This window comes from Gorilla gorilla, chromosome X (genome assembly GCF_029281585.2).
Source record: "Gorilla gorilla gorilla isolate KB3781 chromosome X, NHGRI_mGorGor1-v2.1_pri, whole genome shotgun sequence".
Lineage (NCBI taxonomy): Eukaryota > Metazoa > Chordata > Mammalia > Primates > Hominidae > Gorilla > Gorilla gorilla.
In genome coordinates this window covers 40,258,018-40,271,375 of record NC_073247.2, presented here as the reverse complement: position 1 = coordinate 40,271,375, position 13,358 = coordinate 40,258,018, and the positions used below count along the sequence as shown (strand labels likewise).

Sequence of the window (13,358 nt, the reverse complement as noted above, 5' to 3'; positions counted from 1 at the left end):
AAGCTGTTCACAAAAATGAACTTTAATTATTTTTACCAAATTATAAATGCCACGTCATTACACTTGTAGGCGTATCAATACCTAAGGAGGGAAAGACCTACTGACCTAATGAAATATGGTGTATTCCTTTGAAAGTTCAAAAAATTTATCCTATATGAGGCTCATAATCTTTGTTTCCTAGCGTGGCCATTAATAAATATTTGTAATGACTAAAAATGATTTTTTTTCTCAAAATTATACCATAGCAATTCATATTATAAATTTAACCTATAAAAATCAAATATCTTTTGATATGCAACTCAATATAACCACTTACTCACAATTATTTGTTTCCCAAACATTGGTTCTTGATATGTAAAGTGAAAAACAGCTATGAATACAAAGTCATGGACTACTTTCTGAAGAAAAAGTGGAAAATAGGACAGAGGATACAAATACGAAGCATCTTATGTCTAATCAATTTACCATCTGCCTCTTAATGTTTCATGTTCTTATGTTACCCAGCTTTTCTTAAAATAGAAACGAAAAGTTTTCTAAGAAAGAAAAGATAATTTCAAAGGGAAAGTGACACATAAAGGAGGCTCTTTGGGTAAGGAGATGGAGAATTGAGGTGTCACAAGGAAAGAATGGAATGATTGCCTCCTCTGAGAAGATTCTGGATGTGCTCAGGAAGAAATGCAGTTACCAGAAAACTAAACCAAGCCACCAGTGAAGGGCAGAAAAGAGAAAGTCCAACACTCCAGAGTTAAGAAGAGGGTCCATATATCAGGAAATAAGAGTCAGGATAGAAGCCTAGTGGCTTTGGAGATTAGAAGATTCCACATACCCCCACATAAAACACTTAGAAGGAACACTCACTATTCCCGAATAGCTTCCAAGAGACTGGAACACTGTAGGGTCTCAGCCACCACATAGAATTTTCCAAATTAATATTAGCACATGATGTTTTCTGTTAAACACGACACTTCCTAAACATTGTATTGAATGTTTTTAACAAAGAAAGTCTGGCTATCTGACAGCTGCATAAAGTTTCAAACCAAGTGATCCCTTCTGATTGAAATTTTATTGGTGGTGGTGCTGATGTCTTGTTTTGTTTGTTCTCTTTTATCATGGACATTTACAACATAAAAGATTGTATATAGTATGCATGATTTGGAGGCTTCAGTAAGAGCTTTTAATTTTAAAAATTACTGAACTTTTTAACATAAAAATTGCTTATTTAACTCATACATCATTTCAAAGGGAGTTTATATAATTTATGTGAAAGGAATACATTTAGACCAATCATTATTCAAACAGCTTAAGAATACTTAGAATAGATGGTTTCTTTTGTCTATACAATGTTTATATAATGTTTCAGTTCCATACTACACTTTAAAAATGGTGACAAAAATTTAAAGCCAATATATTTCATTGGCAGCTTAAATTGTACTTTGACCTGGCTAGGGAGTCGGTATAATGTTAAGAGTGAGTATAACAATATCCCCTAAGGGATCCCACAGAACAGGCCCAAATCCTATTTCATGGCCTACAAGGTGACTCCTAGTCTGGGCTTCATCTCCCTTTACAATTTCATTCCCATGCTGCTTCTTGCATGCCCTCCAATTTAGCAACTCAAACTTTGTGCAACTTCCCATCAATTTATTCTCCCTTTCATTTCTTCCTAATTTTGCTCACTATATGTCCTTTGTTTAAATTCTCTTTCTATTCTTTCTTTAAATGATGAAGTCATCTTCATATTTTAGATTTTAACAAAAATATCAATTTGTCTCCAGACTTTTCTTAGACGACTTTTTTTAGATGACTCTAAAACAGAAAGGCAGTATGGCCTGGGGGCCAAAAACCTAGGTTTTGGACCCATATTTCTTCCTAATTTTGCTCACTCTATGTCCTTTGTTTAAATTCTCTTTCTATTCTTTCTTTAAATGATGAAGTCATCTTCATATTTTAGATTTTAACAAAAATATCAATTTGTCTCCAGACTTTTCTTAGATGACTCTAAAACAGAAAGGCAGTATGGCCTGGGGGCCAAAAACCTAGGTTTTGGACCCATATTTCCCGAGTTAAAATGTTAGCTCCACTGCCAACTAGCCCCATGGCTTTGGATAAGATGCATTATATCTTAGAGTCTAAAAACATGGAAATAATATCCATTCCCTCTCACTCTGTTAGTACATTTAAAGCACTTAAAGCAGAATGTGACCCACAGTAATTACTCAGTTAAGATTAGCTGTTATAATTATTACCTCCCAAAGAAAAATTAATGGCATCATCAACTGTCTCTCCATATACTAATTGCATAGCTCTATTATTGCACATTTTATTGGATTAGAGTTCAATATGTTCACATCCAGCCTTCTTACTAGGTTTAAATTCTATTGTGTGTTTCCAGAAAGTTTTTGGTACCTGGAAAATGTTTGATGATCAAATGTGCTTTTTGAATGATCTGTCCATTATACTAGTTGCCATCAATGATGTCTTTTTATGGAAAAAAGGAAAAAGGATATCTTCATGAAGGTTGGAGGCATTCAGCACATACTCTGGAATATGCTTGGCATTATGAACAGTGAAACTAATGGCATGTAATCTACACATTCTGCTACAGTTGTTGTTTCTGGCTTTATAAGCGTCCCAACGGCACATGACAGTAATGAAATCATGGAGGTAGCAGAGACAAGAATTAGTCTTTAGTAATCATATCTTAATATGTTAAATTGTAAAATCTAACATTAAAATATCCATGAAGTCTCTTAAGACTGGGGGAGAAAAACAAGCTCTGTAGTACTAGCGTTGAAATGGCCTAATTTGTTTTGTAAGTTGCCGCATTTGCCAGCGAAATCAAATGTGGAGATGAAGGCTTGCAATAAGATAACTAGGCACAATTACTTTTATAAATGTCTCCTGTATCATACAAAATAGCTTATGAATTAATTTAATTTGCTATTTTTTTCTTAAAGCCACTTTTTCCTCTTTTTACAATTAGAGGTGATTAAGAAAGTATTTGGAAGACCAAAGCATTTCTATACTTTTCATCCATTTAGTTCCAATTTCCAAAAGATAACCTAGACCCCGGGACAGATGGCTCTCCAAAACTCTTTTTACATGGAATTTGTGTTGAAGTCATTTCAGGATGACTCCATTGTGACTTTAGTCTTCCTAATGAGCTGGCACACTGCACAAGGGAGATAACTGTTAGAAAGCTCAGGGTGTTCAATAAGAGCCCTCTTGATAAATAAATAAATATGCATTATTTATGCCATCATGGACAGGCCAATGGAATAATGGTATTTTCAATTTTATTGGCAAAGTATTTGGAATTTACTGTTAATTGGCATGAAATATTGTTGTATGAAACATTCATATTCACCATAGCAACCTATTTATCATATCAGACTCACATCTAATTAAGGCTGTCTCGGCTTCAGAAATTCACAATGGAGTAAGAGCAAAGAGCACATAGCCATCCAAACAGCCCAGTAGCCAGAGCATCAAGCTGTTTGAGTCCCTTCATCACCTCTCAATTCTGAAACAGCTACATAATTAAAGCCAATATTATGTGCTTGATTATCCAGTGGGTTCTATCATGAATTACCTCAACTCAGTTCAGCCTTTGTGTGTGAAGTCTGATCATATGGCTATTTCAACAATTATTTATTGAGGGCCTATTATGTTTCACTTGCTGGCATGGTGCTTTGGCTATATCACTGGAAAAGACCAGCCTAATAGTTTATTGGTTTTTTTTTTTTTTAATATAGGGTTTCATGATTAGTAAAGAATGAGCTTTCAGCTGGGTGCAGCGGATCACGCCTGTAATCCCAGCACTTTGGAAGGCCAAGACGGGTGGATCACTTGAGGCCAGTAGTTCAAGACCAGCCTGGCCAACAGGGCAAAACCCTGTCTCTACTAAAAATACAAAAATTAGCCAGGCATGGTGGCACATGCCTGTAATCCCAGCTACTTGGGAGGCTGAGGCATGAGAATCACTTGAACCCAGGAGTCGGAGGTTGCAGTGAGCTGAGATCGCGCCACTGCACTCCAGTCTGGGTGACAGAGTAAGGATTTGTCTCGAAAAAAAAAAAAAAAAGAATGAGCTTTTTCCTGCACTGTCTGCTACTAAATGTTTCACAAAGAGAGTCATTCAATATATTATCAAATATCTTATGAAACCTCAAAACACCCAGGAATATTTTTTGGTAATTCTTTGGCTTCTCTTCCTTACAAGTTTTGGATTCCTTTACAGAAACTTGCTCCACACATATGCAGAGAGAAAAATTCTTTTTATTGCAAAGAAATGACTCATTCAGAAAATTATTCATTAAATTATGCTTATTATCAAATTTCTAAGTTCTTTCCTTATAAAATTATTTCCCTAAATGATACATTTTGCTAATGTATTAATAATTCAACAGATTTTTCTGCACTTAGCCAAAAATTCTTAAAATTTATTATTATAATTTCTTAGCAAATTATTAGAGTTTGAAGAATAGAAGCATTTTAACAGTATGCTATTTAGGAATTTACATATTGCTAGTTAATTCCACAAGTGCCAAAATATGCCACCCTTATTAATATTTCTCTTATTTGGGGAACTCAGATTACAAAGAGAAAAAGTGAATTAAGAAATATAAAATTGTCTCTTGACAATTGCGCTAATATGATGTAAAATAATAAGCTAGGAATTTTGATGTCTAAAAATAATGTTTATCTTAGCAATGACTGTGTATGCATAGAAAAAAATCATGAAGAACATGGCAGTTTTACTTGCTGAGAACGAAAATAACTTGATAGTGACCAAAACCTACATTGGTATGGTAGATAGCAGAGACTCGACTTTAAAGCACACATTTTAAATGAGGTATATTTTCCTCATCAGCAGTATACTTTTACATATAGGACTGTAGTAATGCTAGTGAAGGCCAAAGCTACTTAAAAATTAAAGAATAGGGCTGGGCATGTTGGCTCATGCCCGTAATCCTAGTACTTTGGGAGGCTGAGGTGGGTGGATCACCTGCGGTCAGGAGTTCGAGACCAGCCTGGCTAACATGGTGAAACCCCGTCTCTACTAAAAATACAAAAATGAGCCGGGCATGCTGGCGGATGCCTATAATCCCAGCTACTTGAGAAGCTGGGACCGAAGAATTGCTTGAACCCAGGAGGTGGAGGTTGCAGTGAGCCAAGACTGCACCATTGCACTCCAGCCTGGGCAAGAAGAGCTAAACTCTATCTCACCAAAAAAAAAAAAAAAAAAAAAAAAATTAAGGAATAAAGAGAAGGGTCATTTTTGACCCTGCAAAGACTGGATAATTCTTGTCTTACCTTCCTGATTTTATTACTGTCAGGTACTCTTGAGACACTTCTAAACATGCTTACTCTCAGATGTCACACACAGAATTCCCTTTATGACAATGATTTTTAGAGAATAAGATGACTTTCAGGGAATTGGACTTGGAGGAATTAATGTATTCCTAGCATTTAGCATGTGTGTTATTTAATGATAGCACCCTATTTATCATGAGGAATTTTCTGCAGCCAAGAATCCATCACCAAATACTTACCCTATGCTGTTAAGATTTTTAAAAGGAAATGGATTCAAGATCATTGTCTATTTAGTCTCCTTCATATGAATGGTAGAGTCATGATGCTCTCGTCTTTAGTTCTATTTAAGAACTAGAATGACATCTCATGGTAATGCTAATGTGATAATTTCTGGCTTTCTTTTCCTACTAGAGATTTCCCTAATAACATCTATATTTTTATAGTTACTTTGATTTCTGGGCAATAATTTCAAATTTCATGTTAACTTTATTCTGTTGCATTGGTTTGCACCTCAATGACCATTGCATTCCTCATTTTCAGTTTATTTCCATCACAAATTATTTCTTTCAAGAAATACTGTCAGATTTGAAAATTTTAAAAAACGAGTCATTTTTAATCACTGAATATGCTGAGGCAAAGCAGCTTTTATTTATCATATAATTGAAATTACTTCTATGATTAAGCTTTGCTGAGATGAAGAAATCTGCATTGGCCAATTCAAACAGCCTGACCAGAAATGGTGAAAAACTAAACAGTTAATCACACATGTACTTTTTTCTAGCTTCTTAGTTCAACTATGATTTTATAAATGATAACTACCCAGCAAATATAAATATGAATCAAGGAATATTTTCTAAATTTTATAGTTAAAACAAAGAAGATCCTTAAGGTGTTCACTTTCAAAGTGGACCAGAATATAAAACCAATTGTAAATAGGGACAAAGGCTTAGAGGTATGCAGAGAGAGTAATGGCAGATATTTCTATTCTAAGTTGCTATTTTCACATCCATTCACACCTGGCCTTTGTAGTTCTTCTTCCTTCTAGAATGGATGCAAATTATTTAAAAGGTCTTTGGACTTTTTTGCATCATACTTAACAAGCTTGTCACAAGGGGGAAAAGAAACAATAGCACTCCTACAAAACATCACCCTGAGTTTCAATAGAAAACATACAAGAAGTGTTATTGCTTCCTTAAGCTAATACCCATACATTTTTTCTAATTAGTGAAGGTTATGCTCCGGTTCAGTTTATTGCAAACAAACTCGATTGTTGGAAAAATCAATAATGCTGAACAACAACAAAAAGTACTAAGGCAGTGATGGGGCTGCTTGATGAGAGAATGTATGGAACGTCTGTGCTTGCAATGTTGTTCATTCATTCATGTATTTGCAGTAATGAGAAAAGCTCTATTACGTTTCAGAAAAAGAACTTCAGCACTGGCTCCTTCCTCCTCAGTGTGCTATTTGTATGTGTGTGCTTGTAGGCAATCTGCTCCAATGGAAAATTAATGCTAATCTAATATAACAGCATGAAGGCAAGCTAGGTATTGCAAACAAAGCTAAAAAGAGAAAGACCTTGGCCGGGTGCGGTGGCTCACGCCTGTAATCCTAGCACTTTGGGAGGCCAAGGCAGACAGATCACGAGGTCAGGAGATTGAGACCATTCTGGCCAACATGGTGAAACCCCGTCTGTACTAAAAATACAAAAATTAGCTGGGCATGGTGGTGTGTGCCTGTAATCCCAGCTACTCGGGAGGCTGAGGAGGAGAATCGCTTGAACTAGAGAACTGGAGGTTGCAGTGAGCTGAGATCGTGCCACTGCACTCCAGCCTGGCAACAGAGTGAGGCTCTGTCTCAAAAAAATAAAAATGAAAAAAGAGAAAGACCTTTTATCTCATCAATTGCTTTTCCTAAATTAAATTACATTAGAAGGCAGCAGCATTATATTTGCCCATAGTTTAATATCGATTAAGAAGCTTTTCATTGTAAAGTTAACCAAAGACATAATAATGATTGCAGTACTCTTTTATGACCCCACATTACAAAGCATTGTGTGTATAGATATGATTTATATATAAATTTATTATATATAATATAGAACTTTATGATATATTATATGTAAAAATTTTAATTATAAGATTTTCATATATAATTTAAACTAATATACATGCATTTATGTTAATATAAATACATTATATTAATATATAATTTGTAAATAGTATATAAACACACTATATCATATTAGTTTATATTAACTTCAATACTGTCATATTACATATGTATTACTTATATATGCCATATATAAACATATTTATACAATTATCATGTATAAGTGCCATTTTAACACACTTTCAAGTGAAGGGATAGGATTCAGAGAGGTTAGCTGATTTGCTCAAGGTCACACAACTAAGAAAGGGCAGGGCCGCAACTAGAATCTAAATCTGAGGTTCTCTTAGACTTTTAATCTTCCTCCATGCCACAACCACTTTTCCTGTCAAATCCAGAAAAACAGGAAAAATGCAGGTTGATTGTATATATTAGTAACCCAGCCTAAAGAGTCATATTTGAAGTGTGATAATGGTATTTGCTATTATTAATCATCAAAGAGCTAATAGTGTTGGTTTTTATTAAGATGACATCTGGTTGCAATGCTGAACCAACCCGTATGTTTCATTGGTTCAACTCATGATTTTGAGATTTTTTTTCCATTCTGTTTTATTTTATAGAAAGCTATTGCACAGGTGGTTGGATAGTTAAAGGTTTTTTTGTTTATTTGTTTGTTTTTAGTATCAGGTTTTTTTTTTCCCACCATTTACTTTGCATCAGAAAAGAGTCAGCAGAAAAGAGTCAGCAGATTGGTTTTAGGGTCATAGCCGTGTTTTTTCTTCAGCTCCCTAAAGAATCTAATTCTGACCTTAGCTCCATTTACATCATGGTTTGGCCATGAATTCTATTAGCTAATATGTTCTTTGTGAGTCTTAAAGTAAATGACCTGAAAAAAAAATGTCAATACTTATTCAAGTATACTCCTGTTTCATTTTCAGTAGTCATTACAAATTTATTTACCTGAGTTTTCATTATAATGCAGGTTTAAGAAACATCAAGTAGAACTGTCAGAGGCACTATCTTATCTTCTTAGCACCCATACATGTTTTTCCTCTTCCCCAAATAATATTTACATAGCTTCTGTATGAGGGTAGCTTTCCTACCTGTTTCCTAATAATGCACAATAACCAGGACGTGAATATACAAAGCTGCTTTGTCTATCAGTCTCTTGGGAAAAATAAAATCATTTCAGAATGATAAAAGGGAAGTTTTGTGAGATGGCTGAAATGCATCAATGCTGTGCTGGTTAAGAGATTGTATATGGTCAATGAAGAGACATGGGGCTTTTCTTTTTTTTTTTTTTGATGGAGTCTCGCTCTACCGCCCAGGCTGGAGTGCAGTGGCGTGATCTCAGCCTACTGCAACCTTCATCTCCCAGGTTCAGGCGATTCTCCTGCCTCAGCCTCCCAAGTAGCTGGGATTACAGGCACATACCACCATGCCCAGCTAATTTTTGTATTTTTAGTAGAGATGAGATTTCGCCACATTGGCCAGGATGGTCTAGAACTCCTGACCTGAGGTGATCCGCCCACCTCGGCCTCCCAAAGTGCTGGGATTACAGGTGTGAGCCACCGCACCCAGCCAAAATATGAGGCTTTTCTCATTCAATCTATGACTGCAGACTGTCCCAAGAATGTAAGAAGCTTTCAGAGTCGCTCCTAGTTAAAAATCCCTCATTTGTAAGATTCATATGCCAGACCTTAGGTCTCTGCTTTACTCTTGTAATAGCTGAAGGGAAAATAAATCTGTTGAAATAAACCTACCAATCATTGTTTAAAATGATGGGAATAAGTTCCACAAGTGCCAAAATATGCCACCATTATCCGTTCCACAGATATGCCACAGCTGTGTGCTCACACAGTATGTCTGCTGGACTCACAATCCTAGTTGGATCTGTCCTTAATTTTCAAATTAAAACTTTAAAAATGATTGTTGACTCAAATAGAACTAAGAAGACTCCTCTATGGCTAGAAATGGAATTTTAATTTTAATTTTGGAAAACTACACAGATTCTAAAAGAATAAAGTAACACAAATTGTTTACAATTGCCAAATGTCATAAATTAAAACTAATATCTAATCTCTACAATCTTATTTCAAGCAAAACTGATATAATGGCAATGTAACATAGATATAAGACTAATGTTTAGAATATTTATATTTTTCTTCCTTTAGACTATTTTTGTATATTTCTTTTCCTTAAAAGAGCCACAGAAATACTTGGGATTTAGGGTTGTCCTGCCATTACTCATCCAGAATAACAACAGAAATCTAGGTGCTTTCAATTTACAAGTCATAAGTGAAGAACTAGAACAGAAATGAGAACAGCGTGTGGGCAAGAAATGTGGTTCACCTCACATCATGTTGGCAAGTAATGTATATACTGGAGTGATTGTTTTGAAGCTGAAAGAAATAACTTTTGAATGGTGTTATATGTCAATTTAATTTAGAAGGAATGGTTGTCGTGAGGGGGTGAGCGTCATATGCAAAATGTTGAGTTAGACCGTTCAACCTTGGAGTAGACTGGAAGGCAGATACAAAGAGATGAGAGCTGGGGAAGTAGACTGGTTAAAGCACTGTAGGGTAGTCTCAGCACAATGTAAGAAGGGTGGCAGTGGAAATAGAAAGGCTAGTATAAGCTAAGAATAATTTATAGGATATAGGACGTGAAAGAAGAGAGAAAGAAAATGCTGTAGGATAACAAAAGTTTAAGCCTGAGTAACTAAGAGAATGATGGGATTGGAGATTGAATTAAGAAATTTCTGAAAGGACTTGAACTCTGAAGGAAAGATAACAAGTTTGGTTTTAGGCAAATTGAATTGGAAGGGGTAGTGGGACATCCGGTTGGATATTTTTATTAGGAAGCTAGAGATGAGGAACTAAAATTCTGGATGGCTGTCTGGGTCATAGAATCTGATTTAAGAGTAACTTCTATACAAGTGAAATATTTAGTTCTGAGATTATAGCTGATTTTCAAAGGAGAAAGTACTTACTATATCACATTAGACTTTAAATGTATGCAGAAAAATGGGACAGGAACCCTAATTTGACCGATGGTACTGCTTCTTCTTCCTCTTCTTTTTTTTGTTTTTTGTTTGTTTGTTTTCTGTTTTTTTGTTTTTTTGTTGTTTTGAGACGGAGTTTCACTCTTGTTGCCCAGGCTGGAGTGCAATGGTGCAATCTTGGCTCACTGCAACCTGGAGTGTAATGGTGCAATCTCAGCTTGCTGCAACCTCCACCTCCCGGGTTCAAGCGATTCTCATGCCTCAGCCTCCCTAGTAGCTGGGATTACAGGCGCCTACCACCATGCCCAGCTAATTTTTTGTATTTTTAGTAGAGATAGGGTTTCACTATGTTGACCAGGCTGCTCTCAAACTCCTGACCTCAGGCAATCCACCTGCCTCAGCCTCCCAAAGTGCTGGGATTACACGCGTGAGCCACCACGTGGTGGACCCATGGTACTTCTAAACTGACTAAAACTCTTTTGCTATACAACTGGTGAAGAGCAAGGTACCCTAAATTTGCAACATGTCACTTCTTAATCCTAGGATTTAAGAATGGTTGGTATTTTATGTATACATGACCACAGAGCTATGAGTAGGTATTTTAAAAGCAAATACTTGTGTTATTTTAACAATTAAATATGCAAATAAATACACTTCATATTTTTATGGCAACTCATGAATAATCATATTAAAAGAAGCAGGACGTGTTATACAAATGTTTCCATGGTTACTGCTGGGTGAAAGAGAGAGAGTTATGACTCTGACAGTGAGAATCAATCTCAAGGATTGCCACAGCCAAATGGAAAAAATACCTAATGAAAAAAATACTGAGGAAACAATGTATAAGGAAAAGTTTTCTTTTCCCCAAAATTGTTATTTAAAAAAATTCTGAACATTTTCAGTTATAATAAAATTATGATACATTTTAACATCTTAAATGTATAATCTGTTATTCATTATTTGGGCAGAATGACTAAGAATAACATTACCAACCTAATAATCCATTTAGAAGAGACAGCATAATACAGAAGAACTAAAAAGGAATCTAGAGCCAGACGTGGGACTGAGCCGGGCACTTTATGTGCCTTTCAGCACATCAATTAACCTCTCAGAAATTTCCTTCCCTGGTCTATGAAGTGGGGAAATATTACCTAATTGGGTTCCTCTGATCTGTGAGGATGGAATGGGATAATGTGCAAGAATTGTCAATGTTCAGGTCGGCTGTTATTAGTCCCATTAGATTGTCTGACCAAAAACTTTGCTCTGTGGTGCAATCCAAAACATTATCCCTAAAGCAAATACTAATATGAACCTCCTGGAGGATACAGTGGAGGGATCTTTAGTGCATTCCTAGCAGGAAAAATAATTTGTTTTTATCCCAGCACATAGAATGAAACAACTCTCCAAGAGAGCCCTGTTCAAATTCCCCTGATTCTCCGCATTGGGAACCAGACCTAGAGGAAAGTGTTAACGGTAACAAAATGACAAGGCCAGGTGGTGGCTCACACTTGTAATCTCAGCACCTCGGGAGGCCGAGGCAGGCAGATCACTTAAGCCCAGGAGTTCGAGACCAGCCTGGGCAACACAGTGAAACCCCATTTCTACAAAAAATACAAAAAATTAGCTGGTGGCACTCGCCTGTAGCCCAGCTACTCAGGAGGCTGAGGTGGGAAGATTGCTTGTGCCCAGGAAATCGAGGCTGCAGTGAGCCGAGATCACACCATACACTCCAGCCTGACAGAGTGAGACCCTGAATCAAAAAAAAAAAAAAAAAAAAAAAAAAAAAGAAAAGAAAAGAAAACAAAAGAAAAGCAAAAATGAAATGAAATGAAATGACAAGGAGTCAGAAGATTGGCTTCTAGGGCCATTTTGTACCACAGAGTGGGATCTTTTAGAATTACCTCAGGCTTTCCTGATGGCTTTAATCAAGCATTGTGGGACTTCTCTATGTTCTGCTGAGCTCCACAGAAGCCACTGCTATGGGTAGGTCACTATCCTGGGTTAGCGAATCTATTTAATGTAGATAAAAATCTTGTCTAGGAAGGTGAGCTTGGGGTGGAAAAAAGGAATAAGGTTTTCTCTCCTCTGTGATCTGGAATTGATTCGCAAAGTAGCCTGGAAGAAAGAGAAACTTTAAACAAACGATAAGGGCATCAGAGGGCTTGCCTAGAAGTAGGCTAAAAAAGAACAGAAAGTGGATAATATTCACTTTGAAATTTAAATCTCTTAACTTCTGTGATCTTAAAGATAACATTCTGAAGGATGCTTCTGTATTATGTTGGAACAGAAGTTACGAACATCTTCTAAGCCATAAAATAATCAGGCTTCATAGAATGAAGTATTCTGTAGCTGAAATTTTCTAGCCATTTGCTATAAAATGCATATTATTACATTTCTTAAATCAATAAAAGAATAGCTGAATTTAAGATGACTCTGTCCAGAGAGTCACTGATTATTAGATTAACTCACTGTGTGCTAGCTATAGCTAAGTTGCTAATTAAATGCACTTATAAAAATTGATTATTTGATATTTTAATGTTGAAGTATGTTTCGGAGATACTTCCTGGCTCTTGGTTAAAGACAAAATACTCATTTTTTAATGACTTTTTCAGCAGTTCTTTTTCTAAGCATTAAAAACAAAGTAGAAGGGTAAAATTTTAAAGATCTCACTGAGACCCTTATGGTTTATTTTCTTTTCTTTATCTAATGTGTCATGGACCCTATTATAGGATAAAAGTACTACACAAAGATTAGTGTAAGACTTAGCTTCCTGGCAATGCCAGATTTGGACAAATTTGCAACTTAGTGTAGCAAGTCCTGTGACCTACGCTAGAGTTCCCTGATACACCCTTCTCTCAATGAGCTTTTAAGGGTTTTTCCATGCCAAACCTTTCCTCTGGAATTTGTTGCCTCCCTCCAAAAGCTCTATCCT

General features: G+C 36.0%; 1 protein-coding gene across 1 annotated transcript in view; it reads right to left on the bottom strand.

Annotated features, from left to right (window-relative positions):
- Positions 1–13,358, bottom strand: part of IL1RAPL1 (interleukin 1 receptor accessory protein like 1) — a 1,375,176-nt gene that overhangs the window by 210,075 nt on the left and 1,151,743 nt on the right. The gene's annotated exons all lie outside the window — the stretch shown is intronic.